A 15,217-nucleotide genomic window follows, 5' to 3' on the forward strand; every position below is an offset into this window, starting at 1 on the left:
CTGTGAACCTGATTCTTTTGTGTGTTTAATTATTTCTGGTTATAAAAGAAAGAAAACAAAGACTTTAAACTAATTTTTCATATGTTTGTGTTTGTGACATTTATGTGAGTAAATAATTGATTATTGCTTTTATAAAACTGAGTCTGGTGTACTGTTCCTCTTTCATTCTTGAGCTAAGTGTGCTAAGAGTAAGTATTTACCTGAGGTTTTCCAATGCTACTTAATTCAGGTTATTAACACAACATTAAAGATACCTCACAGTTAAACATTAATACATTTATTTACGAACTCAGGGCCCCTCTCCGCTGTACTCTGGAGAAGTGGGCTACATAAAATGGAGGCGCCGCTGGGATTGTTTTGGATTTCTCAGTTAAAAAAGTAAAAAGTAAAACAAATTAAACCTAAAGGAAAAAAGTTAGCGTTAAAGGCAAAGTAACTAATTAAAGTGCTAACCTAATTTATAAACGGCATTAACATGGAAACAACAGAACTAGTGTCAGAGTTAAAACGCTGGTGCCGTGGTGAGGGTTTGGATGAGACATATGCGCTTATGACCATCGTCCCAGAAGAAGTAGAGATCAGTGAAGTGGAAGAAACACTGGAAACTATCAAGTCTTTGGGACGGGTGCGTGTCCGTGGGAGAAACTTCAGTGCAAGACTAAACCAACGGATGGTTTTGTGTGAAAGTAGAGAGACTGTGGAAGAGGAGAGTGTCCCTCCTGAAGTTAAACCAGCTAATGGTGGAGAGGCGTGGCCTGTTATCATCATTGGAAAGGCACAGGCAGCTGCTGAAGAGTTTAACAGAAAACTGAAAGGGTTGCTGCAGGCTGAAGGTAAAACAATGGAGGACCTCCAATCATTATTCCCCAGTACACCCCCGCCCACTAGCTCCACTGAATCTATCCTTCGCGCTGTCGGAGATTTGTTGGACAAGACAACCAAACCAGCTGATGGAGGGAGTTATGGTCGACTACGCATGTTCTCAGGAGCCCTACCAAAGCCGCCAGGTGAGGAACCATTTGACCATTGGCTAGAGCAGTCATGGCTTCTGGTGGAGGAGACTGAATGCTCGGACAGAGAAAAAAGACGCAGACTTATTGGAAGTTTAAAGGGGCCCGCACTAGAAATTGTGAAGGCAGTGCGACACGCAAATCCTGACGCCAGCCCAAAGGAGTGCTTGGAAGCCCTTGAAAGTGTGTTTGGAAGTGCTGAGTCCGGTGATGATCTCTACTTTGCTTTCAGATTGATGCAACAGCAAAAAGGAGAGAAACTGTCAGATTTCCTTCGACGTCTAGAGAGGTCTCTAGCCAAGGTGATTCAACGAGGTGGTCTTCCTGCTAGCTGCATGGATCGAGCCCGACTGGAGCAACTGCTAAGAGGTGCTATCGCTTCGGACCTGATGCTGATCCAGCTGCGCTTGAGAGAAAGGAAGGCTGCACCCCCAAACTTTCTACAGCTTTTGACTGAGATTCGTGCTGAAGAAGAGTATGAAACTTCTAGAAAGAAGCTCAGCGCTTCAGTACACCAAGTGCACGCTAATCCAGAAGTGGATACAAGGCAAGCTGAGATCCAGAGCTTAAAGGCGGAAATAAAAGAACTGAAGTCAATGGTTGCATCAGTAGTGACCCAATCTACTCCAGTCAAAGAGGATTACAGGGAGGCTACACCCATCAATGCACCGCCTGGACCCGAGAACCGGCAAGACGCCGAGCTGGCTGCCTTGAAAAAACAACTGAAAAGACTAAAGCAGAAAACTAGCAACAAGATGTCTGAACAAGACGCTGCAGTTTCAACCATGGAGGCTTCAAAACAGTACTCCAACTCTCCCAAAGGAGCACCGAAAAAGTCAGAAGACAATTTCTGCTACAGGTGTGGTGAGAGCGGACATTTTGCCACCAAGTGCCGCAACCCTGAAAATCAAGCCAAGGTTATCAGAAAGCTAATTCATGCTTTAAAGATGACAAAAGACAAACAGCAGTCTGGCGATTCCACTGCCAGTGAAGTGAACTGTGGGGTCAAGAAAAGTGCTGTTACCTCATCGGAGCCGGCTGGCATCCCTGAAGGCTTGATTGGTCCACCCAGCATCATACCTGTGAAAGTAAATGGACATCGCTCTGATGCCTTGTTTGATAGTGGCTCGCAGGTTACCATTATCTTCGAGTCTTGGTATCAAACTTACCTGTCTGATGTTCCCGTACGTCCTGTGTCTGGTTTAGCTCTGTGGGGACTAAGTGAATCTGAGGGCAGTTATCCCTACCGTGGGTACGTAGTGGTCGATGTTGAATATCCAGCAAAGGTTGCAGGTGCCGACCAGACAGTGACCATCCTTGCTCTTATCTGCCCCCAGCCCCGAACTGCAGACCAGACTCCTGTCATTGTGGGGACCAATGCCAGTCACATCCGACGTCTTGTGCAGCAATGTAAAGACAACGGCATTGACATCACACAAACACTGGGGATACAGTGTTACAGAAACAACAATTCAACATCGACTAACACAGCCACAGCCCTGGAAGAGAAAGATGATGTTGGCTGTGTGTTATGGCAAGGCCCTGGCCCACTGACTCTGCCCCCTGGTGGTGACTGTAGTGCAGTCTGCAAAGTCGAATACAAACACCAAGTCGACAGACAGATCCTGATGGTGGACTCGTCTCCTCTAACAACACTCCCTGCTGGTGTGCTACTTCAGCCAATGGTGGTGCCCAGCGAAGACGTGAACGTCAGCCATTTCAGAATCTTGGTCCAAAATGAGTCTTTGACAGAGACAGTCATACCAGTGGGAACAGTTATCGGGCATATGTATCTGACAGATGCAGTTACTCACCTCTCTCCGTCCAAGACACCTGACACCGAGTTGGATCCAAACCTGATCAACTTTGGAGACTTACCTGTCTCGGAGGAGTGGAAACAGAGACTCCGTCAGAAGCTATCCACAAGGTCCCAGGTGTTCTCGCTTCACGAATGGGATGTCGGATTGGCAAAGGGAGTAGAGCACACAATCCGGATGTCAGATCCACGGCCGTTCAGGGAGCGCTCTCGTCGCCTGGCCCCGGCTGACCTGGAAGACGTGAGAAAGCACCTCCAAGAACTGTTGCGTGCAGGGATCATTAAAGAGTCTCGTAGTCCCTATGCATCCCCAATCGTGATTGTTCGCAAAAAGACCGGAGCCGTGAGAATGTGTATTGACTACCGATTGTTGAACAGCCGAACAATCCCCGATCAGTACACAACACCTTGTATTGATGATGTGTTGGATTCGATGACCGGAAGCAAGTGGTTCTCCGTTCTTGATCTGCGGAGCGGTTATTACCAAATTGCTATGGCTGAGGAAGATAAGGAAAAGACGGCATTCATTTGTCCGCTGGGGTTCTTCCAGTTCGAGAGGATGCCGCAGGGGATAACTGGAGCCCCAGCCACATTCCAGAGATTAATGGAGAAGGCTGTGGGTGACATGAATCTGCTGGAAGTCCTTGTCTACCTCGACGACCTGATAGTATTTGGCCGAACTTTAGAAGAGCATGAAGAGAGACTTCTTAAAGTTCTTGATCGTCTGGCAGAGGTTGGATTAAAAATCTCGTTCGACAAATGTCAGTTCTGCCTCCCAAAGGTAAAGTACCTTGGACATATCGTGTCGACAGATGGAGTATCGCCTGACCCATCCAAGATAGAGGCAGTTACTACTTGGCCACAGCCTACGCACCTGAAGGCTCTTCAATCCTTCTTGGGATTTTGCGGATATTACCGCCGTTTCATCGCCAATTATGCCGCCATTGTCAGGCCATTGTCTGAGCTCACAAAAGGCTACGCTCCAACCCAGAGGGGCAAGAAACCTGAGAAAGACAACACAAAAACTTACCTCAAAGAGTCTGAGCCTTTTGGTGAGCGATGGGATCAGTCCTGCACCGAGGCGTTCCACAAGATTATCCACTGCCTTACCCATGCACCTGTGTTGGCCTTCGCGGACCCCAACAAGCCATACGTCCTGCATGTAGACGCCAGCTTGAAAGGGCTTGGCGCTGTCCTATATCAGGAGCACAGTGAGGGTCTGAGGCCAGTTGCCTTCGCCAGCAGGAAGCTGAAGACATCTGAGAGGAACTACCCCGTTCACCAGCTGGAGTTCCTGGCCCTTAAGTGGGCGGTTGTGGATAAATTCCATGATTATTTATACGGGGTCAGATTCACCGTACGTACGGACAACAACCCGCTCACGCATGTGCTGTCGACCGCCAAGCTCAGCGCTGTGGGGCACAGATGGCTCTCTGCCTTATCCACCTACGACTTCGATGTCAAGTACCGACCAGGCAGGCACAACATAGACGCAGACCTGCTCTCGAGGAACATGCCTGATGAGAGTTCTGAGGAATGGACGACCATACCACAGTCTGGTGTGAGATCCATCTGCAAACGAATCTGCATCCCTGGTACTGCGGGCAGTCCACCAAGGTATGTAGATCAGTTGGGAGCTTCTCCTGAATGCGTGCCCGATGTCTTTGCATTCCCGACTCACCTGGAGTTGAAATCATTGGGACAAATGTCGAAGCAGGAGCTGATAGAAGCTCAAGAGGATGATCCAGCCATCCAACTTGCCATCCAAGCTGTTAAAAATGGAAAATGGCCTGAAGAAAATGGATCCAGCCCTGAGAGCTTTCGTCTTAAAAAAGAGATGGGGAAGCTAATGATGAAGGACGGGCTACTCCATCGCTTAAGCAAGCGACCCTCCGGAGAAGAACTGACTCAACTTGTCTTGCCAAGCGGGTTCAGAGAACTGGTGTTGAAAGCCATGCACGATGATCTAGGACACCTTGGTATTGAAAGAACTACAGACTTGTTGAGAAGCCGATTCTTTTGGCCGAAGCTTGCATGCGATGTTGAGCAATACATAAAGAACTGTGGAGCGTGTGTCACGCGGAAGACCCCTTGTCATAGGGCAGCACCTTTGCATCATATTTCGAGCAGTGGACCAATGGACCTCGTGTGCATTGACTTTCTTTCAATGGAACCAGATTCTGCAGGAATTGGAAATGTTTTAGTTGTCACGGATCATTTCACCCGTTACGCCCAGGCTTTCCCTTCCCGAAATCAGAAGGCGCAGACGGTGGCGAAGATCCTGGTGGACAAGTATTTCCTGCATTATGGTCTGCCAGCAAGAATCCACTCCGATCAGGGGAGAGACTTCGAAAGCCAGCTAATCAAAGAGCTTTTGAAGATGATGGGGATCCGGAAATCACGGACTACTCCTTACCACCCGCAAGGAGATCCGCAGCCCGAGAGATTCAACAGAACTCTTCTTTCCATGCTAGGAACCCTGGGGTGTGAGAAGAAAAAGCAGTGGAGCAAACATGTTGGTTACCTTGTTCACGCCTACAACACTACCAAATGTGACAGTACAGGGTACTCACCCTATTTCTTGATGTTTGGCCGCGAAGCAAGGCTTCCCGTAGACTTGTGCTTTGGAACCTCTCCTGATGGCGAAGCTGATGGTTGCCATTCACGCTATGTAGCCAAGCTGAAAGATGACTTGCAAAGAGCCTACAAGCTTGCTTCTGACACAGCCTACAAGACACATCAGAGGAACAAAAGATCCTATGACAAAAGAGTTGGATTCCAAACCCTGGAAATCGGTGACAGAGTGTTACTGAGGAACTTAGGACTGAAAGGAAAACATAAATTGGAGAGTCGTTGGAGACCTATCCCTTACGTGGTTCTAGGAAAGATGCCCAACCTTCCAGTGTACAACGTGAAACCGGAAGATGGAGGAGGAGGAGTCAAAACTCTCCATCGTGATCATCTCCTTCCAATTGGACAGTTGGTAAGATTGCCGACATTGGAGGTTGAGGACAAGTCACATGTCAAGACAAGAGCAAGGACAAGAGCTGAGACACAAAAGAGATCAAAGAAAGTCTTACCTGAAGTACAGAAAGTTCTTCAAGAGATGCAAGAGAGCATGGATTCCTCTTCGGATGTTGAGTATTATGGACCTGAAAAACCCTACAGTACTTACCTGAAAGAAATCCTGGAAAAGGAAAGAGATACTGCTGGACAGTCAAATCTCATCCAAGATGACGGTGATTCTTCTCAACAGTCCGATGGAAATCCTGCTGAGGACAGCTTGTCAGAGGAAGAAAGTGTGGAGGAGGAACACAACAGCGTGAGAGAAGAGGATGGAGATCAAGATTCTGAGGAAGAAAGTGATCCAGAGTCTGATAACCCTTGTGTGGCAATGCTACAAGGAGAAATTAAGTTTACTTCCTTACTGAACCCAACAACGCCACCTGGGGGAATTTCGCCCCCAGGAAATTTAGGTAAGATACTAATTTCTATTACCCCAAAGGACACACAGGTTTAAGAGACACAGCGTGCAGACGTGATTCCAGAAAAGATTACAGTTTATTGACAATATTCTTTAAAAAAATATACAATTGGAATTGCTATAAAATCAATCAGGAATATTGCACAAGTTAACCAGGGCCACTTGAAGCATATTACGTGTCAATTAAAGTGCTAGGTGCAGGGCTGAGGGCTCACTGGCATGGAGGACTGCTGATAAGGGGGGAGGGAAGGGGCCCTTATGTTAACACCACACATGAAAAACACACACTGTTAGTGTTGGTCAGCCCATAGCCTGCTCAGCTGGTCTGACCAGGTTAAGGCTGAGATGAACATAAAACTGACTCACTGATGATGAGTGTTAATGATGAGTGTTAATCTGTGTGAAAGTTGTACTGTGCTGTTTTTATCTGTGTTGTTGTTGTTTTTTAGATGAAATGTCAAGTGATCTGCTGCAACTCAATTTCCCTACGGGGACAAATAAATTACTACTACTACTACTACTACACACACACTGGTCACACCAAAGTGCACTACTGTACAGGGGAGTGAAGGGGACTGCCACCACCGGGATCAGTCAGTCTCCTGCCTCTGTGGCACCAGCAGCTCCTGCCCAAGAGAGAAGAGACAACGGTTAAAGGCTTCAATTACTAGGCCCAAATACATACACCAAAATATTTTCTTTTTTTATCACACACACCCACTCACACACTCTCGAACCCTCTGAATATATAAGCAAAACAAAAAAGAAACAAAATACCAAACTAACTACGCCCAGGGGCACAGCGCAGCTTTAACAGGGCTCAGGTGCTAGGCAAAAGGCCTGCACCTCACACTCATACCCAAAACAAATGACCAAAATAAATTATTAAATACTAAACTAATAATATGAGCTTGTAAAGAAAAGAAACAAAAGAAACCCAGACAGAACAGCAGTAGGGACCCTGGCAGTGTAGAGGCCCGCTTCGTTAGGGACGTGGATGCTTCAGGGCTCCGGCACAGGGGGAGGTGCACTACAACACGGCAGCTTCGCTGTAGACAACAGGTCAGAGGCGGCAAAGTCATATTTAAGAACAGCTAGAGAAGGCACATTACACTAAAGCACAAAACAATGAGACAGCCTACCGTAGAAATTGACCACCACGCACGCAAAGCATACGCGCCCGCTTCCAGACCACACTCCCACTTCCGACGTAGTCGGGCCACACTGCTGCAAAGCCAAGCATAGTCAGCCATGTTGCTACATAACACCGATGCGCAGTACAATGAGATTGAGAGACCTACCTGACAACGTAGAGCGGAGGCACAACCAGCAGCAAAAGGAGCAGACACTGTGTGGCCGTGTGAACCGCCACACTCACGCACACACAAAAGCCCCCAGGACCAAACTCCTTCCTCACGCTCCAGCCAGACGACCAGCCGACTCTGCTACAAGCAGAGAGTGCAATAAACACCATGCCAAGCCACAGATGCAGAGAACGTGAAAAGTATTGGATTAGCCTGTTGCACCTCACCGCCACACAAACACTGCCGCCGTCACGCCAGACGAAGCTGCACTGACGACGCTACTGAGACGAGGCAGGAGGACGCACACCTGGACCGGGTGAGCCTCGTCACATATAATTTTCGGTGCGCCACCCCTTAATCAAGGGGGAGATTGATCCCAGACTGTGACACAGTGGGCAGGAAAAGAAAGTGGAATTTCACCCTAAAGCACTACACCCAAAATATAAAAACAAACAATGAGTGGGCCACTCTGCCACATCTACCCCCAGCTTTTGCATCGCCGTCCCGGCGATGAACCTAAAGCAAACTTGAAGTTAGCACCATGGCCGGTGGGGAACATACTGGACATTAGACACTGCCCTTGGGTCAACTGTTCCTTCATCAACATGACCAAGAGCCCGTGGAAGACGATGGACGTTAGAATGCTGGCCCGCAGTGGCTCGACCTGTTCTGCGAAGGACGGGCTGACTAATACTGGCGGGATCAACCAGGGGTGGAGAAGGAACTGGGATTCCAGACTGTCCCTGCGCCAGAGGTGTCTCGGAGGCAGGCAGGTCCCTCCATGGAGGTGCAGCACCAGACTCTATGGACCTCGGGTTTCTGACCGCATCTGCAGCAGATGGTAACGGGGTTTCAGTGACCAACACCCATAGGTCATCCTCAGTCGACAAGTTATCCTCTGGCACCACTGGCAATGACGAAGGAACTGGGGGGGGGGACAACCTTATCACGCCCCACTTGGGCCTTTAGCATGTTACGGTGCACCCTTTTCACTCTCTCCCGGTCATCTACGGGTGCAATGGCGTACACCGCACCCTCACCACGGGGCACCTCCAGAACCTGATAGACCACCGGACTCCAAATGTCATGGATTTTATGACGTCCCCTAGCACTGTGGTCTCGCATGTAGACAAGCTGCCCCACACACAAAGGCTCATCACGAACCCGCTGATCGTACCGCTCCTTGCGACGACCAGCCGCTGCCAACAGCCGATCATGTGCCCCCTCAAAAGCTACCCTAAGTCTTACCTGATGTTCAGCCACCCAATCTTGTACCCTTCCCGGTACAGGGTCCTGGACTCGACCCAGCAGGAAATCCACAGGAAGGCCAGGTTCACGTCCGAACATAAGAAAGAACGGAGACTCTCCTGTGACCTGGTGAGGCGTGGTGTTATAACAGAAAAGGACCTGCGGGAGACAGGAGGCCCAGTCCCGTTTTCGTGAGACAGGTAGGGTACGCAGGAGGTTGTGTAGAGTTCGGTTGAACCTCTCACACTGTCCGTTTCCTGCAGGGTGGTATGGGGTGGTGCGGGACTTTTCCACCCCATACAGAGAGCAGAGCTGTTGAATCAAAGTACTCTCAAAACTGCGACCTTGGTCGGAGTGAATGCGGTTAGGTACCCCAAATTTAAAGAACCATTCATTAAGCAAGACCTGGGCCACAGTGGGTGCACGCTGGTCCCGAGTTGGAACAGCCACAGTGTATTTACTAAATACATCTGTCATTATAAGAACATTCTCCAACCCAGTGTGGGAAGGCTCCAGGACTGTAAAGTCAATGGCAACGATTTGGTTTGGCCGGGAGGCCAGCAAATGTCCCATAAAACTGTGTGCAACTGGCCCGGAGTCTTTTGCGACCTGACAACGCTCACATTCCTGTACCCACTGCTTTATGTCTGAGCACATCCCTGGCCAATAACATCGCTCTCGTACCAGCTCCGTCGTCCGGTGAATACCCTGGTGGCCGTGTGCTTGATGAAGCAGCCTCAGCGTCTCCTGCTTCAATCGAGCTGGCAAGACCAGCTGGAGAGTCTCTTCACCACCATCTGAGCGAAAAACTCTGCGATAAAGGATGCCATCCCTCTCCACCAAACGATCCCATTGTCGCAAGAGTGCCAAAGCTGGTTTAGACAAATTCCGCTTTTCTCTTAAAGTCGGTTGAACCTGCTGCTTCCAAAAGACCAAGACCTCCTGTAGGAGGGGATCGGACTGCTGTAGCAAGTGAATATCTGAAGGAGTATGTGATGGGAGGGCAGATATCACGGACTGAGTTACTGGGGTCACTGCAACTGGTTGGGCAGCTTGCTGAAGTGCAGCTGGAACGGCTGTACCTAGTAGGGCCTGCTCAACAGCGGTGGGACCTGAGATGTACTGCCGGGAAAGTGCGTCAGCATTTCCATTGCTCCGGCCTGATCGATATTTGATCTCGAAATCGAAGGCAGCCAGTTGCGCAGCCCACCGATGCTCAGTGGCTCCCAGTTTAGCAGATTGAAGATGGCTTAACGGGTTGTTATCAGTGAAGATGATACATTGGTGCCCCAACAGATATTCACGAAACTTTTCTGTCATCGCCCACTTGAGGGCAAGGAATTCCAGTTTCATAGAACTGTAGTTGGTCATGTTTCGTTCGGTTGGTCGGAGGCCTCGACTGGCATAGGCTATTGGCCTAACCTTCCCCTCAAGCTCTTGGGACAAGACGGCTCCGAGGCCACCATGGCTCGCATCAGTCTCCAGAATGAAGGGGCGGGAAAAATCCGCGTATGCCAGAACTGGGGCTGAGACTAACTTTGTCTTCAAAGCCTCAAAGCTCTCTTCACACTGGGGTGTCCATGACGGACCAAGATCTTGTTTATGGCGTCGTTTGCCCTGTGTCCCAGCTACTTCAGCTACCAGCTTATGGAGAGGGGCTGCAACCTTCGCAAATCCCTCTACAAAGCGCCTATAATAACTTGCAAATCCTAAAAATGAACGCAGCTCTGTAGCATGGCGGGGGCGTTGCCACTTGGCAACCGCCTCAATTTTTGCTGGGTCGGTGGAAACACCTTCCCCTGAAATGATATGCCCAAGATAGCTGACCTCTTTCTGAAAGAAAGCACATTTTCCCAGTTTGACCTTTAAGCCTTCATGTTGTAGACGATTCAACACAAGTTCCAAGCGTTGCAGATGCTGGGTGATGGAAGAAGAAAACACAACAATGTCGTCGAGATATAAAAGAAGAGACTGACACTGCTGGTCCCCAAACATTCTTTGCATCAGCCGTTGGAACGTGCTTGGGGCATTGCACAGCCCAAATGGCATTCGATTCCACTCGAAGAGGCCAAAGGGTGTGCAAAAAGCCGTCTTGGGTTTGTCCTGCTCCATCACGGGAACTTGATTATACCCGCTGGCCAAATCTAAGGTCGAAAACCAACAAGCACCGGAGAGGGCATCCAAACTCTCCTCTATACGAGGGAGGGGAAAAGCATCTTTTCTCGTCTTACTGTTAAGGAGGCGATAGTCCACACACATGCACAAACTGCCATCTTTTTTTCTAACCAAGACAATTGGGGAGGCGTAGGGGCTACTGCTCTCCCTGATGACTTTGGCCTCCAAAAGCTGATTAATGTGGGCCTTGGCTTCCTCATACTCCGAGGGGGGAATGCGCCTGTATCTCTGTCGCACAGGGACGTTGTCAAGCACTGGTATGTCGTGAAAAATGAGCTTGGTACAACCAAGGTCACCGTCATGTGCCGAAAAGACCGAGCTATACCTGCGCAGAAGAGATCGCACCTCGGATTGGTGCTCAGGCGCTAAAGCGGACAAGTCTACTTCCTCTACTCCACTCTGTACAGGGACCTCAGCCGTACAAGAAGAAACTGTAGCTGTGGTTGACCTCACCTCTGTAACCCCAGTGGGTAAACTCACCACTTGGGCACGGCTGAGGGTACCCAGACGGATGCGTGGGTAGAGGAGAACGTCAGCCGTACCCACGTTGACTACAGGGACGTAAGCAGTACCACGGACAACTTGAATAAGGCAGGGGGAAGCAAGGAGTCCCGCTGGAAGCCCAGATGTCAGGGGTTCAAAAAGTACGACAGAGCTAGAAGGTTGTTCAGGACATGTGCTTGCAATAAACTGCGTAACCCCACCGGGTATACGCACTGGCGTTGGGCCGCGGACCTTGACAGTCCCAAAGAGATCCCTTGACGGGAGAGTGGTTGATTGGTAGCACTGTTGTAAGGCCTCAAGAACTAAATCAGGAGCTTGATTCACGGCAGGCAGACTAAACAACCCTGCACCGTGTGAACCAAAAAGCTCCTGGTAACATTGTTGGATGATATTCATCCCCAAGATCCCAGGGACAGAAGACGATGCACCAGGAGGGTCTCGTACCACCAGTACCCCACATCCATGAAATACCTTGCCACACAGTGACACGTCCAGCTCAAGATAGCCAATGTACGGGATTGCTAAGCCGTTAGCCGCTCGAAGTTGGAGCCAATGACAAGACTGGAGGCGATTGTGACCCCATGGGGCAAATTGCTCCGAAAAGAAGCTCTCTGTTATGGTGGACACCATGGACCCAGTGTCCAGCAAGCATGGGACCGTAACACCACTCATCAAAAAGATCCAAATGAGGACACGATGACATTAATTTACCCACGGTCCCTTTCCTTGAGCCCGTCGACTCCCCACCTGAGCTGTGGCTCTGCAACTCAGTGGGTTTCAGTTTTCCGACTGGGAAGCAGAAGAAGCCTGTCTGGTTTCATGGGTGGTTCGGCCGAAGGCAGAACTAGCACGGGCCTGAGGAGGAGCTTGCCGGCCATGACACTCTCTTGCAAAGTGGCCTGGTTGATGGCATCTACGACAGATCAATGGACCAGCATGATTATGGCGAGGTGGCAAGGAAGTGGTGTGCAAAGAGGCCACAGTCTGAGTGAGCTGATTAAGTTGTTCCTGCTGTCGCTTTAAAAGTTCCTTCAACTCACATAGGTCGGAGTTCTGTGGAATGGCCGAAGGTGGACAGGGACTACTTTGGACTCCATACTGCAGACCATACATGGCCGGGAGAGAATGACTGCGCTCTCTAGCGCCCCCTGGGAATCCTCCCTTTCCCAGCGGAGAGCTTCCGCACGTACCTCTATCAAAGTGGCCTGAGGCTGACGCCGGACCAGCTGTTTCAGCTCCCGACGAAGGGCGCCATCGAGAACATGCTCCACAAAGTGGTCTCGAAGCAGAACGGTAGAGTTAAGAAGACCATCAGGTGCCTGCTGCTTTACCCGCTCCATAAGGGCCATCAGAGCCAAGGAAAACTCTTGCAAGGTCTCTCCCTCTTGCTGCGTCCTGGCGAAAAAGGCTTGCTGCAAAGCTATATAGGAGCGGGTGCAACCATACAAGTCCTTCAGGATAGCAATGATCTGGTCTGGGTCTGCTTGCTCTGCTCTGGTGCGGTATTTTATCTCCTCCCTCGCCTCACCCTCAAGATGATCAAACATAAAGAGGGCCTGATCAGCAGCCGTCAGACGACGGGCACGGATACAGGCCTGGACTTCCTCTGCCCAGTCATTCACACTTACACCGGTCTTACCATTAAAGATTGGGCACCTACGGTCACGAGGCACTACCACCAATCGTTCTGTTACTGTAGCACTGACATCAGCTCCTGGAGCAGTACTCAGGAGGAGGGGCTGGAGCAGCCGCGCTTGAACCAGCCCGCGAGGCCTCCCTTTCCCGGCAGAGCCGCTCATTGTCTGCCTTCAGCTGCATGACCTGTTCTCTGAGCTGTTGCAGTTCCTCCTCCATGGTACCAGAGGTGGAGCTGCAGAAAACCTGCTAGATAAATTTAGAAGATGGTGTTTAGGGCTGGGTTAACCCACTGCTGTTCAGTCTGACTAGTTACACACAAAACAAAAACACAAGCTCTGTTTTTTTTTTTTTTAAAGGAAACAAAACCCAAATAATGAAAGTAAGGTGAGGAAAAGAAAACAAAAAGGAATACACGTCTGACTTCAAAGTGTCATCCTGCCAACAACGCCAAGTTGTGGCAATGCTACAAGGAGAAATTAAGTTTACTTCCTTACTGAACCCAACAACGCCACCTGGGGGAATTTCGCCCCCAGGAAATTTAGGTAAAATACTAATTTCTATTACCCCAAAGGACACACAGGTTTAAGAGACACAGCGTGCAGACGTGATTCCAGAAAAGATTACAGTTTATTGACAATATTCTTTAAAAAAATATACAATTCGAATTGCTATAAAATCAATCAGGAATATTGCACAAGTTAACCAGGGCCACTTGAAGCATATTACGTGTCAATTAAAGTGCTAGGTGCAGGGCTGAGGGCTCACTGGCATGGAGGACTGCTGATAAGGGGGGAGGGAAGGGGCCCTTATGTTAACACCACACATGAAAAACACACACACACACACTGGTCACACCAAAGTGCACTACTGTACAGGGGAGTGAAGGGGACCGCCACCACCGGGATCAGTCAGTCTCCTGCCTCTGTGGCACCAGCAGCTCCTGCCCAAGAGAGAAGAGACAACGGTTAAAGGCTTCAATTACTAGGCCCAAATACATACACCAAAATATTTTCTTTTTTTATCACACACACCCACTCACACACTCTCGAACCCTCTGAATATATAAGCAAAACAAAAAAGAAACAAAATACCAAACTAACTACGCCCAGGGGCACAGCGCAGTTGCAGCTTTAACAGGGCTCAGGTGCTAGGCAAAAGGCCTGCACCTCACACTCATACCCAAAACAAATGACCAAAATAAATTATTAAATACTAAACTAATAATATGAGCTTGTAAAGAAAAGAAACAAAAGAAACCCAGACAGAACAGCAGTAGGGACCCTGGCAGTGTAGAGGCCCGCTTCGTTAGGTGGATGCTTCAGGGCTCCGGCACAGGGGGAGGTGCACTACAACACGGCAGCTTCGCTGTAGACAACAGGTCAGAGGCGGCAAAGTCATATTTAAGAACAGCTAGAGAAGGCACATTACACTAAAGCACAAAACAATGAGACAGCCTACCGTAGAAATTGACCACCACGCACGCAAAGCATACGCGCCCGCTTCCAGACCACACTCCCACTTCCGACGTAGTCGGGCCACACTGCTGCAAAGCCAAGGATAGTCAGCCATGTTGCTACATAACACCGATGCGCAGTACAATGAGATTGAGAGACCTACCTGACAACGTAGAGCGGAGGCACAACCAGCAGCAAAAGGAGCAGACACTGTGTGGCCGTGTGAACCGCCACACTCACGCACACACAAAAGCCCCCAGGACCAAACTCCTTCCTCACGCTCCAGCCAGACGACCAGCCGACTCTGCTACAAGCAGAGAGTGCAATAAACACCATGCCAAGCCACAGATGCAGAGCAATAAACTACTGGTAGGAAAACTTACCGGAGAACGTGAAAAGTATTGGATTAGCCTGTTGCACCTCACCGCCACACAAACACTGCCGCCGTCACGCCAGACGAAGCTGCACTGACGACGCTACTGAGACGAGGCAGGAGGACGCACACCTGGACCGGGTGAGCCTAGTCACATATAATTTTCGGTGCGCCACCCCTTAATCAAGGGGGAGATTGATCCCAGACTGTG

The 15,217-nt window shown here is 49.6% G+C and overlaps 1 protein-coding gene across 1 annotated transcript in view; it reads right to left on the reverse strand.

The window, feature by feature from the left end:
* The window catches only part of LOC146975170 (NLR family CARD domain-containing protein 3-like), a 114,526-nt gene that overhangs the window by 75,261 nt on the left and 24,048 nt on the right, over positions 1-15,217 (reverse strand). The window lies entirely within an intron of this gene.

The sequence above is a fragment of the Trachurus japonicus genome, chromosome 13 (genome assembly GCF_045865225.1).
Source record: "Trachurus japonicus isolate A0001 chromosome 13, Traja_1.0".
Taxonomy (NCBI): Eukaryota; Metazoa; Chordata; class Actinopteri; order Carangiformes; family Carangidae; genus Trachurus; species Trachurus japonicus.